Here is a 24,167-nt window from a genome sequence, read left to right as displayed (position 1 = left end):
GCATAGGGAGATCCCTGTGGACCTGTGTGCTCCCTGTACACAGGAACAAGGAACTGGCAGGGTTTCATATGCCCAACAGTTAGCACGATCTGGGGAAATGCCTCAATCTGCTTTGGAGAGATACAACCTAACTGGGCAAAACTGAGAGACAAAGGCATGCTCACAGAAAGTAATAGGACACGAAACAATGCAAGCATTTACAATGCATGCCTTTATAATGCAGTTTTTACAGCAAAACATCCATTACAATGCATGATTTTACAATGCATGCCATCACAACACATACCATTACAATGCATAATACTTTAAGGGCAAAAGTGTTGGATAGTGTGGAGACAAAAATTACTATTCCCACTCCAGTGAGTGCAACAGTAGGGTACGTGTTGGATAGTGTAGGGGTAAAAATTATTATTCCAACTCCAGTGAGTGCAACAGTAGGGTATGTGTTGGATAGTGTATGGGTAAAAATGACTATTCCCACTCCAGTGAGTGCAACAGTAGCGTAAGTGTTGGATAGTGTAGGGGTAAAAATTACTATTCCCCAATACTTATCTTATAATGCGTTGTAATGGCATGCGTTGTAGTGACATGCATTGTATTGGCATGCGTTGTAGTGACATGCATTTTAATGGCTGCATTGTAATGACTGCGTTGTAAATGGAGTGTGTTGTAATGACTGCGTTGTAATCGTTGTTTCCCACAGAAAGCCACCTGAAAACATTTACAGAGGTACAGGTCAAGTTTCAATTGAAACAGACAAGCTTCTGTGACTTTCAGAGTCTACATCATTGCCTTACGCCGTTGTTCCCAAACTCATCAATGACCTTAGCTGACTCCACCATGCTTCATTACTTACGAAAATGAGGCACCCTTAAGGGAACTGTAATAGGGATATACAACGTATTCACCAAACATGTGCACGCAATCCGCAAAACAACTGAAAGAATGGTGGTCTTCATGACTCCACCTAGAGTATACCTCGGAGGACTAGCAAGACAGTAAAGGGCAATAAGGGTGTTGCACCCGAAGCTAAGTTGTTAAAACATCTTACACAGGTGGCATAGTTCCCTGCAACACTTATAAGACCTGAGGATGGTGATAGAGTGCTAGAGGTGCTCAAGCCCTGGCAGTGACATCGTGCACATTCTGTTGGAATGCCACAACATGGCCACATATTGGAAAGATGTATCTGCAGCAATATGTACCGGCCTAGGCATTTGAAGACAATTGGTAGGTCAGAGGATGCTCCTGCATGATGATGCAACCTTCCCAGAGGTTACCCATCAATACAAAGGATGGTTCGACACAGCGCTGGCAGTATCCAAACTATGGCCCATATTTATCAAAAATTCACGCAACGCAGCAGGCCACCTTGCTACACAGTATTGTGTAAAAGGGAAAGTACAACGCACTGAATTTACCATTATATAGCACATTTACGTCCTTTCCTAGATCTGGCGCACTTTTGACTGTCTAGCACCAATGCAGGCACCCTTTTGTCATGCTGCAAGGGTGTTTTTGTACAGGAAGGGACACCTTCCTGCACAAAAACAATCTGTAGAGGCATTTTCCTCTTTTTATGTATGATGCAGAATGCAGCACACCTAGGAAGAGGAAAAACGAGAAGAAATAAAGATATTTCTTGTCATTGAGCCTCTGATCGGAAGGCGTACAATTCTGGTGCATTCCCAGGTCTACCAGCCTTGGTATAACTGTGATGCATTAGAATGCACAGGTGAATGCATGCAAACACCCATGCTCCACCCATGGAACGCCTTCCCAGGACAGTAACTTAAGGCGGTGATATGTGCTACCTTGCGTTACCCTAGATTCATCAAGCTACACAGATGCACACAAGGTAAACTTGAGTGGCTTAATAAATCTCATTTAGATTTTGCATCTCCCTTGTGCCCCTTTGTGAGGGTCCAAGGGGCATACACCCAACGAGGCATAACACAGAGACATACAGAAGTATCATATACCGAATAAATCATAAAATGGAGAAATTCAACAAGATACTGGGGACCTCACTGACACACAGCGACACATATGCCTTTGACCTCCGTGGACCTCTGTATCACTCAATCACCCACACTAGATTCACGCCCACTGAGCGTACACCTAACCTTGGAAGGTCAGACCACTGCTATTTTCCCCTTACCCCACTCCATCCTACTCCTACCATAGAAAGGTGAGTCCTTTTCACATTGTATTCATTCTGGCATATTGACTAAATCACTGCCTTAGTGCGGAACTCTCTGTCTGTACTGTGTAGGATTATAGGGTACGATGTATGCATCTATAAAATGAAACTCAATAACGTTTGTAAAACAAAAAAAAAATGCATTTATTTTTTTATAAACTGATTTTTAATGTCATTTGACAGCAACCACATTAATACATAGTCAAGCACCTTGAAATCGAAAATGTAATGGAGAAACATCTTACTGCACAATTCCAATTGTTTGCATTTAGCATATCTTTTCATCCTTCTAGGGAAAGCCCCAGAAGACGCAGACAGCTGCGTCTTGCTTGGCGCACCAGTCCATCGCATGCTCCCAAGAGGCCAGTAAGGGGGGGAGGCTGCCTTCCAGAGTTTGGCGATGTCTTGTTGAGCTAATACTGTACCTACCCTAACTAGAGTTTAGTGCCCCGCTGTGTCGCTTACCCCGTCTATGACTCCTAGGAGTGCCACCACGGGAGAGAGGTCTATTGACCTGCAAATCACATTGGATAGTGAAGCAAAAATGGTCTGCCAGTATTGAGTGAACAGTGGGCACTCCCATACCTTGTAAAAGAAGTGAGATAGGGGAAACAGCATTTACATTGTATGCTCTACATCGTATGCTGTTACAACGCCGTTGTTACAATGACGGCATTGTTACATCACAAGCCATTACATTACAAGTCGTCACAATGACTTGCAGTAGGAGTGCAGAAGGTGTTGGATTTACAATCCAACACCTTTCCTGCTGTTGCACAAACGGAATTAGGAATAGTAAATTATACTATTCCTACGTCCAGCGCGCCCCCTACAGCAAGTCGTTGTAACGACTTGCGATGTAATGGTTCGCTTTGTAACAACGCGGTCGTTGTAAGTACTGCGTTTTAATGTCATGCGATGTAAAGCATGCGTAGTAAAGACATATATTCGTTAGTTTGTGGTTTTGGATAGTGCCAGCATGCTGCCATTGCCAGTTTACCTGCATGCCACAGCCTCACTGGTATTAAGTCGTATGTAAGAATTGGAGTTGGATAAGTCTGAACCTCGATGATATGACCAGCATCCTGGGGGAGATAGAGGCGTCTCTCCATTCCGAATAGTCTAGGGGGATAATCCAATCTTCTCACTTGGACTTTATCGGTGCAAACAAGTTTAGGGTGATAAATATAAGGGAGTTGTATATCCGAGAGATACCTTTAGCAGATTTTGGGATTCAAGGCAGCTGTATTCAGGGACGTTCACAAGGGAATCTGGTGCTAGACAAGGGCATTGCATAGTTGCAAGTATCTAAAGAATTTGGATTTTTGTAGCTCATATTCTTCTTACAGAGTTTGAAATGTTTTGATGTGATAACCCTGTCATATGTCTCCTACTGTGGCGATCCCCATCTTATCCAATTGTCTGAAACCCAATAAAGAGGATGGGTGTCATAACCATCCCCCCATCCACAGCAGTCCCAACCTGTCCATCTCAGCGCCACGCACTATGTCAAGACGAACACTCGAGTGGGTTCGGGAAGATGGGAAGAAACAAGGTTCCCGTATAGCATACCTTTGATGTTATATAGGCCCAAGAAGGCAACATCTAGCTGGCATGCCAGATGTGTCCACCCTCAATTCAACCAGTCACTGATCATGGCTAGATGGGCTGGCCAATAATATAGGCGGACATCTGGCATACCTATACCCTCCCCCAGGGTGATTGGGTGTATTTGTCAATTAAGCCATAGTAATTAACCTTTTTTGGTCAGGAAGCTGCGAAACCGGTCTTGTGGTAGGAGCAGAGGATAATTGCAATTATGCCTCGTTACTGTCTCCTGTCAGTGGGACCAAGACCAACTTGGGTCAGTTAATTCCTGGTGCATATCATACAGGGCAAGCATCTGCAGTTGATGTGTGATCGTGCAGGATGGTCAGGAGAAATAAAGAAGGATGTTGTCAGCATACAGGGCCATACAGGTCTCTGTCTCCGTACCGCAGTCGAATCCTAATATTTTTCCATTGCATCAGAACCAGGATACAAGGGGTTCTATAGAAATGGCAAAGAGGAGCGGTGACAGGGGGCATCCCTGACTGTTGCTGCGACCTATCGTGAAAGGCGATGAGAGAGTGCCTTTAGCGCTGACCTGAGCCCGGACCTGGAATATAGCACTCAGACAAACAACTGGAATTTAGGGCCCAGGCCTACCTTTATCAAGACCTCATTGAGAAAGCCCCAGTTGAAAGAGTCATATGCCTTCTTGAAATCTAGAAAGAGAAGAGTAGTTCTATTCCCATGCATTGAGAGGCAGGTCTCAGCTATGTGCACTCTACGGGGGAAATGCCTGGTACTCTTGTTGCGCATAAACTCACATTGATTTGGGTCAATCAGATGTGGGAGAACTGTGAGGAGGCGGTTGGCTAATATTTTTGACTCAATTATTTAAGAATTAATAAGGGATATGGGGTGATAAAATGCAGAACTGTCTGGCATTCAGTCTGGCTTTAGTAATACGACTATTCTGGCCAAGTCAAGTTCAGGTGGAAAATGCACTTTATCAATCGCCTCTTTGTACACGTTGAGCAGATGGGGTGTCAGTTGGGACCGGAAATATCAGTAGTATTCAAAGATGGAGCTGTCTTCCCAGAATTCGGAGTGCTAGGGTGATTTCTTTAAGTGAGAGTGGGTGGTCCAGGTCTGCTCTCTGACCTGTGAGCTTCAGCGTGGAGTTGTCAATCATCAGCCGGTACACCCTATCCCTCTAGGTCCTTTCTCGTGGGGCATATAGATCACAGTAATATTCCTCAAATGTGGCAGCAGTGGCTGTGGCTGCCTCGGCCCCGCCCCATTCTTGAACTTTATCGACAATCCTATAGGCTGCTTCCTTTGTCGACAGCCAGTAGAGCAGCTTGCCTGACTTGTCCCCCCAATCGTAGGCCATTTTTGTCATGGTTAGTCAGCATTGGCAGGCTTCACCGAGGGCTAGTTGTCGTAGGCTTCCTAGGCTCCTGCCACTCATCTGGACAGCATGCTGGAATGGGCCATCTGGGGACAATGCAGGTAACAATCAGCTTTGGGCCTCCCCGGGTGTCCAAGGCCCCGGGCAATTCACCTCCCACAAGCAAGGGCCACCGGCATCGGATGTATCAGACAGTGCGAATGTGGAGGGTAGCAGAGGAGATCTCGGGGCACATTTACAGTGCATCCACCATCTTGGCCGGTCAGTATTTACATTATTTACTTGGAAAATTAATTTTAAAAGTCTTAATTTGAGTTTGTCTATTTCCAATCTCCCTATATGCTCTCGCAACTAACACATTTTCTTGCATTCTCTACATACCATGCTTCTAGCTTGCCATTTTTGCCAGGTATCTGAATGGTTGCTATTGACACAACGGAACACTTTAATGTGACCACTTCAGGTATCTGTTTACCTTTGTTTTTCTTATTTTACGTATTTCTTCCTTTAATTAATATATTTCAATTTCTGCTACAGTTTCTGTGATAGATTTCGTTTATTTAATGCACTGGGCAGTGTGCCCAACTATTTTTGCAATTTCGATTGCTCCTGGTAAATTAGGTTTCTTAGATAATAATTGTTCGTGTATGTGTAGATTATTTGTGCATCTTTCTGGTTGGTCTCTAATTAATGAGTTACTTAATTTTCCAAGTCACATAATCTAGATTATCCCTTTATAATGGCAATAATTATTTACACTCTCATTTTTTATTTGGTTTCTGCAAAGCATCGTATGGCACTCTACAACAACATTAATTTTGTCTCCAAATTGAAATTCAAGTTCTAAATATGTACTTTTGTGCACATCTAGATTCGATTAATCTCTTTTCTCTGGAAATTCTGTTGGTTTGGTCATATTTTGTCTATTTTTCTCTCGAGCACACCCATATTGTGAAGGTGAATATGTTGGTTCCTCACTGGGCTAAACGTATCCCCACCTATTGCTATTAAATATGATTTTACACTTAGTATGTAACCACTCAATAAAATGCTAATTTTGGGAAGAGATATATATATATATATATGTAATACAATCAATTTCGGACATGGACATAAAGCATATGATAATGTTGAACCCTATAAAATGTAATATGGAATCTTTATTCATCGAAATAACATATTAACTGGTATATAGGAACTTGAGGCCAGATGTAGGTGGCCAAATAGCGAGCGCTAAGGCTGGAATTCGCAGAATTTCAGCGTTTGCAATCGCTATTTGGCTGAGAGCAATGTAGGTGAATTAAAACCTACTAGCAAAATGAGGAATCGCAAAATTGTAATCCCTTATTTTGCTCTTGCATTTAAGGAATCGCAAATTGCGATTCCTTAAATGCAATGTAAGTAGCACAAAAGAAAGTGCACTTTAGCCTTAAGGAATCGCTAATTACCAGCAACTTCAAGTTGGTGGTAATTAGCGATTTCCTTTAAAAAAATCATTTTTTTGCTCTTTTTAAAGTGCCATGTGGCACACATTCATGCTCTGAGGGCTTGTATGTGCACCACATGTGCACACATGCACATTTCAGGGTGTAACATGGTGTCCTTTTGACACCCTGGCCCCCTTGAAATAGCTCCCTCTATTTGCGATTCTTTAATAGCAAATCACAAATAGTCAATATCTTCCCATCATTCCTATGGGCCTCTTAGCCCATAGGAATGAATGGGTAGGTATTTCTTATTAGCGAATCTCAATTTGTGATTCGTTATTAAGGAATATTACGGAATCACTAATATTTTAGCGATTCCTACCGACATTCAATTTTGCAAGTCCTTAATAGCGAATCGGAAAAATTCGCTATTAAGGACTCGCAAATTTGATTTTACCTACATCTGGCCCTAAATGCTTAGATATTTCAGTCATGAAAAGTAGAAGGTTCGGGATGGATATTTAACACCCTATAAAAATTTAAATGTGGGTGAAGAAATCTTTACTAATGTGTTTGAGCAATATCAAATAAGTCTGCCATATAATATGGACAAACAGTTAAAAAGGATCCACCCTATTTCACTGTGTTACAGTGCTCTCTTCAGTTTCCTTTCTGAGGCCTGCATCAGGGTAGACAGAAGACATGCCCAGGAGGTCACTACGCCTCTTCTGACGCCAGCATGTACAGAGTCACGGCCCAGGAAGTTGTCCCCATGCAGCAAGCACCAATATTAGATAGGTACAGTAATGTTACCAGGTGATGTGTGCAATTGCTGCTCTGATTCTTGAAAATTACTCCCATGAAATGGTAGCAGGATCTGTTGTAGAGTTGAGATGCAGTCTGACATAAATCTCTGTAAAAGGGCCTGATTCACAAAATTATTCTGAGACAAAATCCTAACCTTACAACTTTCGGTATTCACAAAAGGCCTTTAGGAGTAGTAAAGTTTGGATTCCTAACTTTACTACTCCTAAATGCCTTTTGTGAATACTGAAAGTCGTAAAGTTAGCATTTTGTCTCAGTTTAGGAGTAGTAATGTTAGGAATCCTAACTTGACTACTCCTAAATGCCTTTTGTGAATACCGAAAGTCGTAAAGTTAGGATTTTGTCTCAGTTTACGAGTAGTACATTTAGGAATCCTAACTTTACTACTCCTAAATACTTTTTTGGACTACCAAAAATCATAAAGTTAGGATTTTGTCTTAGATTACTTTTGTGAATCAGACCCACTGTGTGTACAAAACAGCATGTTGTGGTATTGTTCACTCAAAGAGTTAAGTTAGCACAAGGAGGTAGACGTGGACTGCCCCCTACACAGCGGAGCAAATAGTCACCAGTATAATAATAAAGACAAATTGGTTGTGAGAGAAGACACAGTTCAATTACGTTTACAGGCTCTCCATAAATGTGGAGGATTTCCAACCGTCTTAGCATTCTAACTGCCACCTGGGAAAACCAATAACATACAGGGGGAGGAAAGAAAGAGTTGGAATGTACCAGAAATAGCATAACAGGGGAAATCTGATATATCATATATATCATATCAAGTATAAAATAAATTATAAAAAATACCATACTTATATATATGGTACTTCCACAATGTAGTTGTCAAAATCCACTTACATTGTAAGCCTGAATGGCTGCGGGAGCAAGGTGAATCCCACAACTGCCATTCCAAGTTAACCACACCAGTCACCCAATACTGCAAATGGGGCACACAACCTGACAAGGGTTAGATTTGGGAAAGAGGCAAGACTGAAGGTGTGTTTGGTTTCTCATACAACTGATATGAATATTCAATCCCAACAGTAAATACTTCTTTACTTTGAATGCTGATACCTGCACTCACAACAAATATGATGACAATAGTGCTTTCTATATTTTGTTCATATGGACATCAATACGAAAAAAAATATATATTTTACCTACTGGCGATAGCCAGTAGGTATATATAGTTAGTATTGTTTTCCATAGGGAAATCGCAACATTCTATTGGGAATAACTTTGGCGCCGGTTGAGGAATCTTCGCGAACTTTTTAAAACTCGTGGGGCACTCTCGTCCGCTCCTATCCTGAAAGTTTGGGGGGTGATTCGTCAAGCGGGGATTGAGAAAAAAGGGGGTCCCAAAACGTGTTTTCCCAATGCAATTTCCCATAGGAACCTTTAGTCGCAGCTACAGCCCGAACTGCTGAACGGCATTACACCAAATTTGGCGAAGAGGTAGTCCTTGGTTCAGACTCATGCCTTTTTGTTAAATGGTGTAAATCGGTTCAGTCGATTTTTTAGATATTAAAGGAAAAAAGTATATATATCTGGGCAGAGCCTAACGACACATCTCATCGTGAGATCTGATTGGCTGTCAGCACTTCATCCAAGAAGTGTTGGCAGCCATCTTGGCACCAATATACATGCTAGCACCCATTAAAAAGCATTGCGGTTAATGGAAGGTTTTAAGACTTTAGTTACATTATAAATCATTTGTTGGTGGTACCATACTCATTTTAGGAATTGTGGTGTGTTCTAAGGTGATTTTACCATGTGAAAGAGCCTTCTGCTGGGATATCATGAATCATGTTTGAGAGAAAACTATTTTCTCATGCTTTTCCCACAGAGGTTTGGAAGGTGATCTATAAGCTAAACTGAGAGCATATTTTCTGTAAATTCACATTATCTTTCTCAGTCATGTGAGAATGAAGTCTGACATTCTCAGTAAAACATGTACATCAAACAAGGGCAGAGACTGTCAGTTGATTCCTTTGTGTTCTACTGCAGCTTCCCAGAGTGTTCTAAAGAACAACCAGAGCGCTAACAGTCTTACTTATGACAAAAGTATGGAACACCTGAAGCCATCTTGATTGGAATAAAGTGGTAAGACTTAAAACATTTAATTTGCAAAGGAACAAAATGAGGGGCTTCATTTTGCCATAGAAATTATGGTTAGTGCTGCAGAAAGAAAAAATAGGGCACATTTTGACTTCTCAAATCCTTCTATTTCATTAACAAATTCTAACATGCAGAATGAAACCTGCACTTTGACTACCAGCAGCAGACTTCCCTGCTGAGCAGTAGCTAGACTGCAGTGATCAAATGACCAACTAGAGTGCTAACATTCTGAATTTATGGCAAATGTGTGACACATCTGAATGCCTTCTTGAATGAATCAAAGTAAAAAAACTGAAAGTATTTCCTTCTGAGGAGACTGTAGTAAATGAGGAAATTAGGAAATTTCATAACAAATACGTCTCCCAAAATGGCCACCAGAGACAAAAGAGCCCAAATGTAGCACAAATATCACCCACATGTAGCCCAAGTATAGCCCAATGACAGAATGTCACAGAGTGTTCTAAAGAACAACCAGAGCGCTAACAGTCTTACTTATGACAAAAGTATGGAACACCTGAAGCCTTCTTGATTGGAATAAAGTGGTAAGACTTAAAACATTTAATTTGCAAAGTAACAAAATGGGAAGCTTCATTTTGCCATAGAAATTATGATTAGTGCTGCAGAAAGAAAAAATAGGGCATCTTTTGACTTCTCAAATCATGTTCTATTTCATTAAAACATTCTAACATGCAGACTGAAACATGCACTTTGAATACCAGCAGCAGTAGAGCCAAAATGTAGCACAAATATCACCGAGATGTAGCCCTAGTATAGCCCAATGACAGAATATCCCAGAGTCAGCAACTAGAGTGCTAACATTCAGAGTTGATGGCAAATGTGTGACACATCTGAATGTCTTCTTGTTATGTTATGTTATGTTAAAATCACTTTTACCGCGCACGGTCACCAAACGGTTTCATGGCGCTCATAGACAACAACGGGGGGGCAGACAGCATAATTACTCAAAAGCTAATTGAAAAAGATGGGTTATGAGTAGTTTGCGGAAACAGAAATAATTGGGGCAGAGACGAAGTGAGATAGGAAAGGAGTTCCACAGTGCGGGGGCAAGAAACGAGAAGCACGAGCCACCATGCTTTTTACGTTTATACCTGGGGATAATTAGGAGATTGTGGGCAGTAGAACGGAGGATTCTTAAGGGAGTATGACGCTTGAGGCTGGAAGAAGTGAAAGCCGGGGCGAGAGCAAGAAGGGCCTTGAAGACAGTACAGCCCAACTTAAAAGTACAACGGGAGGCCACTGGAAGCCAGTGCAATTTCCTCACCAGGGTCGAGACATGTTGATGTTTGTGCTGTTGAAAGACCAGTCTCGCCGCCTGATTTTGAACCAGCTGAAGCCGATGGAGATGGTAAGCAGGAATCCCAACATAGAGAGAGTTAGCGTAGTCAATACGGGAGGTGACGAGAGCCATGATGACCAGTATGAGGGCCTCAGTCGTGAGGAACCTACGGATTTTGCAGATCCTGCGTAGGTGGAAAAAGCAGGAAGATGAAACTGCATTGATTTGAGGTCTCATAGATAAGTCACTGGATATAATTACACCAGGGCTCTTCACCGAATTGACAGGGCAAGGCGGGGGGCCAAGAGCGGAGGGCCAAAGTAAAAAAAACGTTTTTCCTTCTGAGGAGACTTAGTAAATGAGGAAATTAGGAAACTTCATAACAAATAAGTCTCCCAGGCGTGGGTCACATATTCTCCATGCCACTGGAGTCAAGCGTTGCGTATCGTAATGCGCATGCGTCCCGAATGCGCGAGAGCAGGAGTCGCGGACTGGTCGCATATCAATCGCGCACATCACGTAATATTAAATGTATATGATGCAACTGAAAAACATGCAGCCGTCGCACACCGTACACGGAACCTTCATGACTTTTCTAAAATGGCGGCTTGAATCCGCACACCCACAGTGATGTGTACACTTTGGGTGCGCGACTCAGAAAAAAAATTGGTGAACAAAATCTAAAAACAAAAAAATAATATAAATATAACTACATTAAAAGAAAAAAAAAGAAAACAAAAAAATTAAACCATATTTCAGTTTGATTTTTTTTTACAATTTTCAGAAAAATATATAAAGTTATATAATTAATAAAATATTCATAAATAAACAGCTAAAAAAACTGTAGCAAATTAGTACAAAGAAATAGGTATAACTACAATTACACTTAAAAATTAGCTTTTAAAAACCTTTGAAATTCACTGAAAAATCCATAGGTTTCAGAGACGTATAGTTAGAAATTAGCATTTAAAAAAGCTTTGAAATTCACTGAAAAAAACATAGGTTTCAGAGATGTTATAGTTAGAAATCAGCATTTAAAAAACCTTAGCAATTCACAGAAAAAAAACATAGGGTGTCATAGTTAGCTGGAAATTTCACTCATACAAAACCATATAAATTCCTCTGTATAACTCGCGCGCCCGCAATGCACTGCTGATGATGTCACATATTACATCATTCATGACATGGTCAGTGACATCACTGATGCCATCTCAAATGACATCACTGATGAAATCACTGATGACATCACTGATGACATCCACGTGACAATCTGATACACCTCATCATACACTAATATAACCTTTCATTACTCACTGTAAAATGCAGAGTACCATATTTGAAACCATTGACACACCAATACCGGTTACTACATACCCACTCACTGATTCCTAAGTCTACACACACAACTACCCATTCAACAACAGAATCACTTCTATGTGCAGTCACTAATTAATAGAACAAATGCACTTATGCACATATGTAGACATTGACACATAAGCAGTCATCTTAGACAATTATGCAGTCATCCTACTCACTCATGAAAAAAAATTAATCACACTTACATTTACTCACGTACACAATTATACGCACAACACCTCATTTATTCAAACACATAGTGTTAGACCTGTCTGCCCTTTGGGTAGCCCCTCCTATTAATTATTTATTTTGTCCCCTTTTTGCCCCTCATAACCTTTCATTCTTTTTATGTCCACAAGTTGTACTCCCAATTGTCATTAGAAGCATCCCCTGGCGCTCCACTCATTCATCTTCTGGCGTGCCTGAATTCCATCGTATCACAAAATAATGTTCTCAAGAATTTCTTTTATTCATCAATATTCTTCTCATTAGTATCTTTCAAAGGCTTATATTTTATTCCATTTCATATAAACCAATATTTATTTAGTCCAATGCATTTCGGGCTCTTATGCCCTTCATCGGGGACAAAAAGCTGAAAACAAGGTGCATAAAAACGTAATCAGTTCACTGAATTCATTATATCATCTTGAGAACATTATTTTGTGATACGATGGAATTCTGGCACGCCAGAAGATGAACGAGTGGAGCGCCAGGGGATGCTTCTAATGACAATTGGGAGTACAACTTGTGTATGTTTACTAATGGTCGCCGATGACAAGCGACGCCACCCAGGCGGCACCCTCGACCCATGAAAGATACTAGAAACTTTGCCATAAAAGAATCGCTGTGCACCTTCCACTCTCACCTTGACTTCATTCTTTTTATGTCCACTAGATTTTTGAGGTGTTGGCCTAGGGGTTAGGTGTTCCTTGCCCTCATAGTCTTTTCTTGAGGCCTTGGCGCCTTCCTGTCTAGATTCACAACCCACAAAATGGTGGACCCCAACTGCCACAACTGCCACCTGAGGGACTGGACCCATAGGTTAGTATAGTATTGTTCCAGAACCCCCTGGACCCTTCTGGACCTTCTGGGGTCAGCCTATAAAAGGCGGAATGTTGGGCAGCCATTTTGAGATGCTGTTGGTGAGGAGTGACCAGAGAGCCAGGGAGAGCCTAGTGAGGAGTGAAGCGTTAGAGTGGGGAGGCAAGCGCACCGTTAGGAGAGAGTCTGACCTTTTGTTCAGCAGCCCTACCTTGTTGATGTAGCCCCCTGCCTACTGACTGAGCCCTGACAGCTCCACTTTACTTATAGACTTCTGAAGCCATCAACCTTCCTTTATGAGAACGTCGTAAATTGGCTAGGAAAGTCGGTTGGAACAAGTCCTGAATAACTAGGGGATTGTTCCGTCTTCGCTCTCTCCTCCTCTGGAGTGTCCCCGCCTGAACTGTTGACTTAAAGGTCGTGGGGTTAAACCCTTCCTCGCCTCTTCTATGAGAGAAGTATTAGCCGAATGAAGCTAAAACCTACCCGGTAGTGTTTGGCGGGAGATCACGCCGTCATCGAACTACAGCCACTGATTCCCTGGGCCCCTGTGGTGAGAAGTTAGCTGGGCGGCTTATCTAGGGTCAGCGGGGCAGTGAGTGAGTGGCCAGCGTTAAGGAGAACAGCGGATGCAGGCGAGCGAGCACCCAGAAGACGGGTGACGAGAGCCGAAGGAGGCCGGCCTGCGCAGTTCCTCCCCGTCTGATGGACGAGAGGAGGGCCGGACTTGGAGATGAGAGGAACGCCGGGGAAGTCGCGGCGGAGCTCCGACCCCGCAAGCTGCTTTGCATCATGCAGCGCGGGGGTCGTAATTATGCCAGAGCCGGGATCTCAGGGACGTCGAGGCTCCAGCTGGAGCGAGTGGTAAACGGACGGGATCATCATCTACGCGGTAAGACCGTGAGGGGGGAAGCGGAGCCCCTGAACCAGAGAGGGCTTTGGTGTTGAACGGAGGGAGGGGAGAGCCACTGAAGCCGTCTGCAGAGACTGCCGGGCAGGCTGTCAGTAGACAAGAAAAGGGCCAGACGGACAGCAGCAGGTTTGGGGCAACTCCTCTTCAGACTGTGTTGGCAAATAGACTACCCGGACGCCACGAGTGAGTGACACTTTTAATAACCTGTTGTTTCCTCTAGGGGAGTCTTCCTGGAGGAGAGCGTTACACTGTGGGAAGGGTAGATGGCAGTATAACGAAAATGCAGGGTGTGACGCAAACTTAACACATGTACCTTTGAGATAAGCCTTCCCACTTAGTGCCAAGCTACCCTATGTGACTTGGAGACCCCCAGGTCCAACATAATTGGTGTCTAGCGGTGGGATGAGAACTGTGTTTGCGTCTACTCTGCAGTAACTAAGTGTACTCCACAGGCCTACACCTGGAGTTTTCTCCTGGCGGACTTCCCAATTACTTCTTTTGCTTTTTCTAAATTTACTCCTGGTGGTGGGTGGAGGTAGCTTCAATTTGTCCCTTTTGAACCAATTCTTCCCGAGTTGTTGTCCCTACATATCGCATAAGCAAAATGGAATTTGCTCTGGAGGAACTGGAGACCTATACTACAGCCCAGCTTAGAGACTTTTGTCAGAAGATGGGAGTTTTTTTTAAGCATGGTGCCAAGAAGGGGGAACTCCAGACCAGTTTGAGGGCATGGGTGGCAGCGCACCCAGAGGGGAAGGAGGAGGAAGAGGGGGAGCGGGACGCGGTCATCGGGATAGATGAGTTGTATCAATCTGAGAGGGGAAACTTGTTGACAGGTCCCAGAACACTCTCAAGAGAGGGCAGCAGTGTCTCCGCGAGAAGCTTGACTGAAGCCGAACTAGCAGATAGGAGGGAGGAGAGACAGTTGAAGTGGGAGTTAGCCAAGATGGAGAAGGAGAAAGAGGAACAGAGGATGGCTCCCGAGTTTAAACTGAGGGAGCTAGAACTCAAGGCCCTACAGATAGGACCCTCTAATTCTCCAAATGGTGGCAGCGAAACCAAAGAACTGACCAGGGAATCCAGACCCTACCTACCTAAAGATATAGTTGCCAGCTACAGCTCAGGGGATGACATCGCCAAGTGGCTGGCTGCCTATGAGGTCTCCTTAAGAGCCCATGGGATCCAGGAAAAACACTGGGGGGGGTGGTTTATACAAATACATGCCTCCTACTGGACGGGATACACTATTGGCCCTAGAGCAGGATGAGCAGACCCACTACCCCACCATGAAAATGGCGCTGATCAAAAAGTTTGGACTGACCCCAGAGAAGTACAGGCAAAAGTTCAGGGGAAGTCACAAATTAGGCACACAAAACTGGGTGGATTTCCTGGACTATGCAAGGAAGGCACTAGAGGGTTGGATACAAGGCAGCGAGGTGAAGGACTATGAGGGGTTGTACGACCTATTTCTCAAAGAGCACCTACTCGAGAAATGTTTTCCCGAGCTGCGTCAACACCTGGTGGACAGCAAGCTGACCAACCCCAGAAAGCTTGCAGACGAGGCGGACATCTGGGCAAGTACCCGGGTGTCCTCAAAGGGGACTGGAGGGGATTCCCAAAGAGCCGGACAGGGCGCCCCCCCCCAGAAGAAGGAGGGGGGAGATAAAAAGCGGGAGTTCTCTAAAGGTCCCCAAAATAGTTTCCAGAGTAAGGGAACAGGATTCACTCCTAAGGCTAACCCGCCCAGAAACTCTCATCCTGGCCAAAGTCAGCAGCCAAGGGTTGTCCACTGCTTTGAGTGTGGTGGTGTTGGACATTATAAGGGAGATGTCAAGTGCCCAAAGAGACCACCCCCTCCCACTGGAGGAAGAGCCCCAGGAGTAGCTAGTGTAGTGCTCGGGGAGGAGTTGCCCTTAAATAAGGGGGGTGAGTGGGCGGGTGTCACCTTAGTGTCCTTGGGAGATCGGGAGATGGTTCCTAAGATCCAGGTGCCCTCAAATACTGTAAAGTATGGGCAATGGGTCACCATCAATGGCCAAAGAGGGGATGCTCTGAGAGACACAGGAGCCAGTATGACTATGGTAAGGAGTCAACTGGTGTCTCCAGAGCAGGTGATTCCACATGTACTCCACCCCGCCGCGATGGCTGACGGCAGATTGGGCTACTACCCTGTGGCCGAGTATCCTTTGAGTGGGAAGGGGTTGCAGGTTCACTTCGAGTTGCCGTAAGCCCTGCCGTGCCAGTCGATTGTCTGCTAGGAAATGACATGGAGCACAATGTCTGGAAGGAGGTGGAATACCAGACTCATTCGGAGATGCTGGGTACACCTGACTGGGCCTGTGTAAGCACAAGGTCTGCGACTACCCGGAGAGGGAGTTCACCTGGGCTGGAGCCTGGAACAATGGCCCAGCCCGCTGCCAAAAAGGGAAAGAACCGAGGACAGGAGAAGCCTGCTTCGGCTTCCACGCCCCATGAGACAGATCGGCCACCTGGGGTGGTGGACCAGGAGTCTGTAGGGGAGGAAGTAGTCTCCCTGGAGGACTTACCTATCCCTGCTGAGTGGCATGTGGAAGGAGGGCCTACCAGGGAGGAGTTTTGTAAGGGCCAGAAGGAGTGCCCTACCCTTGAGGGACTGAGGCGACAGGCCGAAGCCCAGGCAGCAGGGAACGTTGCGGGGCACTGCCATATTTACTGGGAGGACGGACTTCTCTACAGTGAACCCAAAGTACCTTTGCCCGGTTCATCACGGGCCTTGGTAGTCCCTCAACGATACCGAGCCTTTCTGTTGGAATTGGCTCATGAGATTCCCTTGGCAGGACACTTAGGTCAGGACAAGACCTTTGCCCGGCTTGTCCCCCACTTTTACTGGCCTCAGATGAAAGTGGCATCTGACACATACTGTCGGACGTGCGTATCCTGCCAAGCCAGTGGGAAGACAGGGGTGAAGCTGAAAGCTCCCCTGGAACCACTTCCTGTCGTTAGCACCCCCTTCGAAAGGGTGGGCATCGACATTGTGGGGCCATTGGATCCACCAACTACAGCTGGTCACAGGTTTATCCTGGTTCTGGTGGACCACACCACGCGGTACCCAGAGGCAATTCCTCTGAGGACTGTTACTGCACCTGTAGTGGCTAGGGCCCTGATGGGGATCTTTTCCCGAGTGGGTTTCCCCAAGGAGGTTGTGTCCGACAGGGGGACCAACTTCATGTCAGCATATATGCGGGCTATGTGGAAGGAGTGTGGAGTTACCTACCGGTTTACCACTCCTTATCACCCCCAGGCCAATGGTCTGGTGGAAAGGTTCAACAAGACCTTGAAAGGCATGATAAGAAGTCTACCTGAGAGCGAAATGGGACGTCCTCCTACCCTGTTTGCTATTTTCCTACAGGGAAGTGCCACAGAAAGGAGTGGGCTTCAGCCCCTTCGAGCTTCTGTATGGGCACCCTGTGCCTGGACCTCTCAGCCTGGTGAAGGACGGATGGGAAAAGTCTCCCAGAAAGCCTCCCCGGGATGTGGTGAGTTATATGCTGGCCTTCCGGAGCCAAATGGCAAAGTTGTGGAAGCAAGCTTCTGACAACTTGGAAGCCAGCCAAGCAGTGATGAAAGAGTGGTATGACCACAACGCTCACCCTGTGGAGTTGGAGCCTGGCCAGAAAGTGTGGGTGATGGAACCTGGAGAGTTAATCGATCTTCAGGATCGCTGGACAGGCCCCATTGAGGTGTTAGAGAAGAAGGGTAAGGCCACCTACCTGGTGGACCTTAAGACCCCTCGACAGCCCCTACGGGTGTTGCATGCTAACCGCCTCAAACCCCACCATGAGAGGCCCGAGGTCATCTTGATGATGGTGACTGATGGAGGAGAGGAAGCGGAAAGCGAACCTCTCCCTGACCTTTTTTCGTCTCAGGAAAAGGATGGGTCGGTGGAGGGAGTGATTCTCTCCCCATCCCTAACTCCTGAGCAGCGGGAGGACTGCCGCCAGATATTGGAGCAGTACTCTACGTTGTTCTCCCTTGTCCCGGAAAAGACCCACCTGTGTACCCATGATGTGGACACAGGAGACAGCCCACCAGTGAAGTCAAAGACCTACCGGCTGTCAGACAAGGTGAAGGCCAGCATCCACGGTGAGGTTACCAAGATGCTGGAGCTAGGAATCAATGAACCTTCCAGTAGCCCCTGGTCCAGTCCGGTGGGTTTGGTACCAAAAGCTGCTCCACCAGGCACCACTCCAGAACTAAGGTTCTGTGTGGATTACCGGGGACTAAACTCAGTGACCAAGACTGATGCTCATCCGATCCCCAGGGCGGATGAATTGATTGACCAGCTGGGAGCTGCCCAATACCTGAGTACCTTTGACCTTACTTCAGGGTACTGGCAGATTTCCCTTACGGATGGAGCAAAGGAAAGGTCAGCTTTCTCCACACCTGAGGGACACTACCAGTTCTGTGTGATGCCCTTTGGGCTCAAGAACGCCCCTGCCACTTTTCAGCGGCTGGTGAACCAGGTCCTCTTCGGAATGGAGGCTTTCTCCGCTGCTTACCTGGATGACATTGCCGTCTTCAGCAGCAGTTGGGAGGACCATTTGCGTCACTTGCAAGCTGTTCTCCAGGCCCTGAAACAGGCTGGTTTGACAATCAAGGCCAGCAAATGTCAGATTGGGCAGGGGTCGGTTGTGTACCTAGGCCACTTGGTGGGTAGGGGAGCAGTGCAGCCCCTCCAGGTGAAGATTGAGGCGATCATGGCCTGGGAACCCCCCAAGACCCAGACTGAGGTCCGAGCCTTCCTGGGCCTCACAAGTTACTACCGTCGCTTTGTGAAGGGGTATGGCACTATTGTAGCGCCCCTCACGGAGCTCACATCCAAGAAACAACCTCGACGGGTAGTCTGGACAGAGGCTTGCCAGCAAGCCTTGGTGAAACTGAAACAGGCAATGTGTGCAGCACCGGTCCTCAGGGCCCCAGACTTCTCCAAGGAGTTCATTGTCCAGACAGACGCATCCGAGCATGGCAATTGGGCAGTGTTATTGCAACTCAATGAAGAGGGTCTGGATCAGCCTGTAGTCTTCCTGTCCAGGAGACTGCTTCCCCGGGAACAGAAGTGGAGTGCAATTGAGCGGGAAGCTTTTGCGGTGGTATGGGCTCTGAAGAAGTTGCGGCCATACCAGTTTGGCTCGCACTTCCTGGTTCAGACTGACCACCGACCTCTTCGTTGGCTGATGCAAATGAAGGGGGAAAATCCCAAGCTGTTGAGATGGTCCATCTCCCTACAGGGAATGGACTTCCGGGTGGAACATCGGCCTGGAGTGGACCACGCCAATGCAGACGGTCCCTCTAGGTATTTCCGCCTTAGTGATGAGGACTCCCAAGGGGTTGGGTAGCTCTCCCCACTTTCAGCTGGGGGGGACGCGTGTTAGACCTGTCTGCCCTTTGGGTAGCCCCTCCTATTAATTATTTATGTTGTCCCCTTTTTGCCCCTCATAACCTTTCATTCTTTTTATGTCCACTAGATTTTTGAGGTGTTGGCCTAGGGGTTAGGTGTTCCTTGCCCTCATAGTCTTTTCTTGAGGCCTTGGCGCCTTCCTGTCTAGATTCACAACCCACACAATGGTGGACAGCAACTGCCACAACTGCCACCTGAGGGACTGGACCCATAGGTTAGTATAGGAATGTTCCAGAAACCCCTGGACCCTTCTGGACCTTCTGGGGTCAGCCTATAAAAGGCGGAATGTTGGGCAGCCATTTTGAGATGCTGTTGGTGAGGAGTGACCAGAGAGCCAGGGAGAGCCAAGTGAGGAGTGAAGCGTTAGAGTGGGGAGGCAAGCGCACCGTTAGGAGAGAGTCTGACCTTTTGTTCAGCAGCCCTACCTTGTTGATGTAGCCCCCTGCCTACTGACTGAGCCCTGACAGCTCCACTTTACTTATAGACTTCTGAAGCCATCAACCTTCCTTTATGAGAACGTCGTAAATTGGCTAGGAAAGTCGGTTGGAACAAGTCCTGAATAACTAGGGGATTGTTCCGTCTTCGCTCTCTCCTCCTCTGGAGTGTCCCCGCCTGAACTGTTGACTTAAAGGTCGTGGGGTTAAACCCTTCCTCGCCTCTTCTATGAGAAAAGTATTAGCCGAATGAAGCTAAAACCTACCCGGTAGTGTTTGGCGGGAGATCACGCCGTCATCGAACTACAGCCACTGATTCCCTGGGCCCCTGTGGTGAGAAGTTAGCTGGGCGGCTTATCTGGGGTCAGCGGGGCAGTGAGCGAGTGGCCAGCGTTAAGGAGAACAGCGGATGCAGGCGAGCGAGCACCCGAAGACGGGTGACGAGAGCCGAAGGAGGCCGGCCTGCGCAGTTCCTCCCCCTCTGACGGACGAGAGGAGGGCGGGACTTGGAGTTGAGAGGAACGCCGGGGAAGTCGCGGCGGAGCTCCGACCCCACAAGCTGCTTTGCATCGTGCAGCGCGGGGGTCGGAATTATACCAGAGCCGGGATCTCAGGGACATCGAGGCTCCAGCTGGAGCGGGTGGTAAACGGATGAGATCATCATCTACGCGGTAAGACCGTGAGGGGGGAAGCGGAGCCCCTGAACCAGAGAGGGCTTTGGTGTTGAACGGAGGGAGGGGAGAGCCACTGAAGCCGTCTGTAGAGACTGCCGGGCAGGCTGTCAGTAGACAAGAAAAGGGCCAGACGGACAGCAGCAGGTTTGGGGCAACTCCTCTTCAGACTGTGTTGGCAAATAGACTACCCGGACGCCACGAGTGAGTGACACTTTTAATAACCTGTTGTTTCCTCTAGGGGAGTCTTCCTGGAGGAGAGCGTTACACTGTGGGAAGGGTAGATGGCAGTATAACGAAAATGCAGTGTGTGACGCAAACTTAACACATGTACCTTTGAGATAAGCCTTCCCACTTAGTGCCAAGCTACCCTATGTGACTTGGAGACCCCCAGGTCCAACACATAGTAACTCATAGTTAATATGTTAAAAATCACCATCACAATTGTACACTCATACATATAGTTACTCTCACAATCACTGACTCTTACATATACTTATTTATATACACCAACTCTCACATACAATGCCTTTTTTGTTTTTTTACTTTGCTGAAGATGTACAACTAAAACATATATTCGCTCACCAGCATAAAAATAAATACACTCAGTCACCCAAACAACTGTTTCCACATGCACTCTTAAACCTATACACCTGGTCAATCAACCATTCAAACATCTATGCATAGAGTTACACACACCCCATCCAACCACACACAAACTCAGTGTCCCATACAAATACTCACCCAACTAAGTGACCAAATGATGCAGCATGATATATAACAACAGAGACAGTGATGCACACATTCACATAGTTTAGTTACTAATCCATGTATTAAGTGGGACACTTTTAATTACTCACTTAAACAGACAGTCAGACAGCTACTAAATCCTCCCTCCAGACCGTTGTATATCCACTCAATCTTCAATACAGATTGGGATATATATAATACATATTTACATTTCAAACAACACCACATTCACTGGATGATGTCATCAGAGATGTCATTAGTGATGTAATTTGAGATGTCATCAGTGATGTCACTGACCATGTCATGAATGATGGAATATGTGACATCATCGGCAGTGCATTGCGGGTGCGCAAGTTATAGTTAGCAGAACTAACTATAACGGAGGAATTTCTATGGTTTTGTACGAGTGAAATGTCCAGCTAACTATAACGTCTCTGAAACCCTTGGTTTTTTCGGTGACTATATATATATATATATATATATATATATATATATATATATATTATCGTGCTTTAGGACCCCCTACCTCTTTGTGAAGTAAAAATAAATGTAAATGTAATTTTTATTCCACAGATTTTAGTATTCAAAACTTTTATTCCTCACGCGCATTTACCCTGCATGCCTTTACTCCACAGTTAGGGTTTTTTATGGATAAGGGATGGGTAAAGGTAAAGGGGGGGTGAGGGTAATTTATTGGTTTGGGGTAGATGTAAAGGGAGCTGGGAGGATTTTAGGTGTTAGGTGGAGATAGGTAAAGAAAAGTAAAAGTGATTTTTTTAGGTTTTAGGGGTGGGTGGAGGTAAAGGGGTAAGAGTAATTGTTTGGTTTAGGAGTGAATAGAGGTAAATATTATTGGTGTTATATTAGGGTTTATGGGTGGGTAAGGGTAAAGGAGGGTAAGTGTGATTTTATGGTTAAGTGGTGAGTACAGGTAAAGGAGGGCAAGGGTGATTTTTGGCTGAAGGGCTGGGTAAAGGTAAAGAAATGTAAGGGCGATTTAAGGGTAAAGGGGTGAGCATAGTTAAAGGGAGGTAAGGGTTTTTTACAGACAAATAGGCCTTTGGTGGGTAAGCCTCCAAACATTTTCAAAAAACCTGTATAATAAATGAACTTTGGGGTTTGGGGTTCTCCCCCCCAAAAAAACATTTAGTCATATAAAAATTAGGCATTGCAATTCCCTAATTCAATTTTACAAAGCCATGCATAAGGCGATTTGTGCTGTCTTGCATAGCTTTGCAAAGCGCTGTAACGCAACACAGCTGCTTAATGTCAAATTTTCAGATGAGAGGGGTTCCAGGGGTGGGGGAGCATATGTTTCCCGCTGCAGCTACCCTTGGATTTGAAGCATCTCCTGAATAAAAACATTTGTAAACCTAGAGAATTCATGCAACGCAACACAGCAAATAAAGTTGCTGCACTTGCGTTGTAAGAAAGGTAGGGAACAGCATAGCACCATATCTACTCACATAAGGAGATGTTTTTCTCTCTCCCTGCACTGGTACACTTTAGGCTGCCATATGCCGATGAACAAACCATTGCCTCATAGTGCAAGGATGTGTTGGTTCTGTAAGAAATAGTTTAAAACTTTTCTTTAACACTTTTCCTACATTTGTATGTAAGCTGTACAATGCAGCATTTGTGTAAAGTAGGAAAAACTAGGAGAAATGAAAACATGTATCCTTGTTACACGTACCTCAAAGAGACATTAGATTTTGGTGCAAATCCCAGTCTCTGAATATTTTTAGATAGGGGTTTGCATCAAAACCCAATGATGGTTACATGGGAACATCCATGAACCACCCATGGAATGCCCCTTTAACGTAAAGTAATGCAAAGCAATGCCTAGCACAATTGTAGATTGCTTCATAACACCCAGAGGTTTCAAGGCATACAAATATAAGGCAACTTCCTCAATCCAGAAAATAAAAGCATCATCTGTGTCATGTTGTGATGCTACATCTGAAATTAAAACTCAAGCATTGAGGCAAAGAAGTGGAAATTATTTAAAGCCTGAACAGCTCATTTATTGTGTCTCACATCACTTTAGTCTCGTAGCTCACTTCTAAGTATTTGTGTCCTTCTACGCATCTTTCCCTTTTTCTCTTCCAGAAGTTTCTTGGTTCCTAAAGAGGTTTTGATGCGTCTGTTCAATTGCTTGCCTTGTTCACTCTATCTGTGCTGTGTGCTTAACTGTTGTCAACTTATTTAACTTATTTCACACCCTTGTGGGGATTTTCTGCCTTTGCTTTGTTCTTACCTTTGTGGTTTTGTCTGAGGCACTTACTAGCTAAACGTTGGATATTGTGTTCAGATGCCTTGGTGGCTGGAATGGGTTATCCTTACAGCAAGGTGTCTATAAATGTTATACAGTCCCCAATAATCTAGTGAGACTGTGTATTCAGAGAAACACTACTTTATAATACAGAGACTGAGTCTTCTGATATAATCAGTTAATGTGGATCTATCTGGCTAGCTCACAGTACCGCATCCAAACTCCTAAACTTCCAGAGATATGGATGCTGCCAGTTACCTAGATCATGAATCTCAGATTCCCAAGGAAATTGTGGAAACAGACCTAACCCTTTCGTTTGTCATTAATGCGAGCCTAAAGTGTCACAAAGAGAAGATATGTCATCACCTTTTCAAACATTTATTGGAAAGCTGTAATCTTTGCAAATAAAACATGAACTGCAATTGTAAGAAAGATGAGACAAGTTATTTCAATCAGCATTATTA

The sequence above is a fragment of the Lissotriton helveticus genome, chromosome 10 (genome assembly GCF_964261635.1).
Source record: "Lissotriton helveticus chromosome 10, aLisHel1.1, whole genome shotgun sequence".
Classification (NCBI taxonomy): Eukaryota; Metazoa; Chordata; class Amphibia; order Caudata; family Salamandridae; genus Lissotriton; species Lissotriton helveticus.
This window is presented reverse-complemented; position numbering follows the sequence as displayed.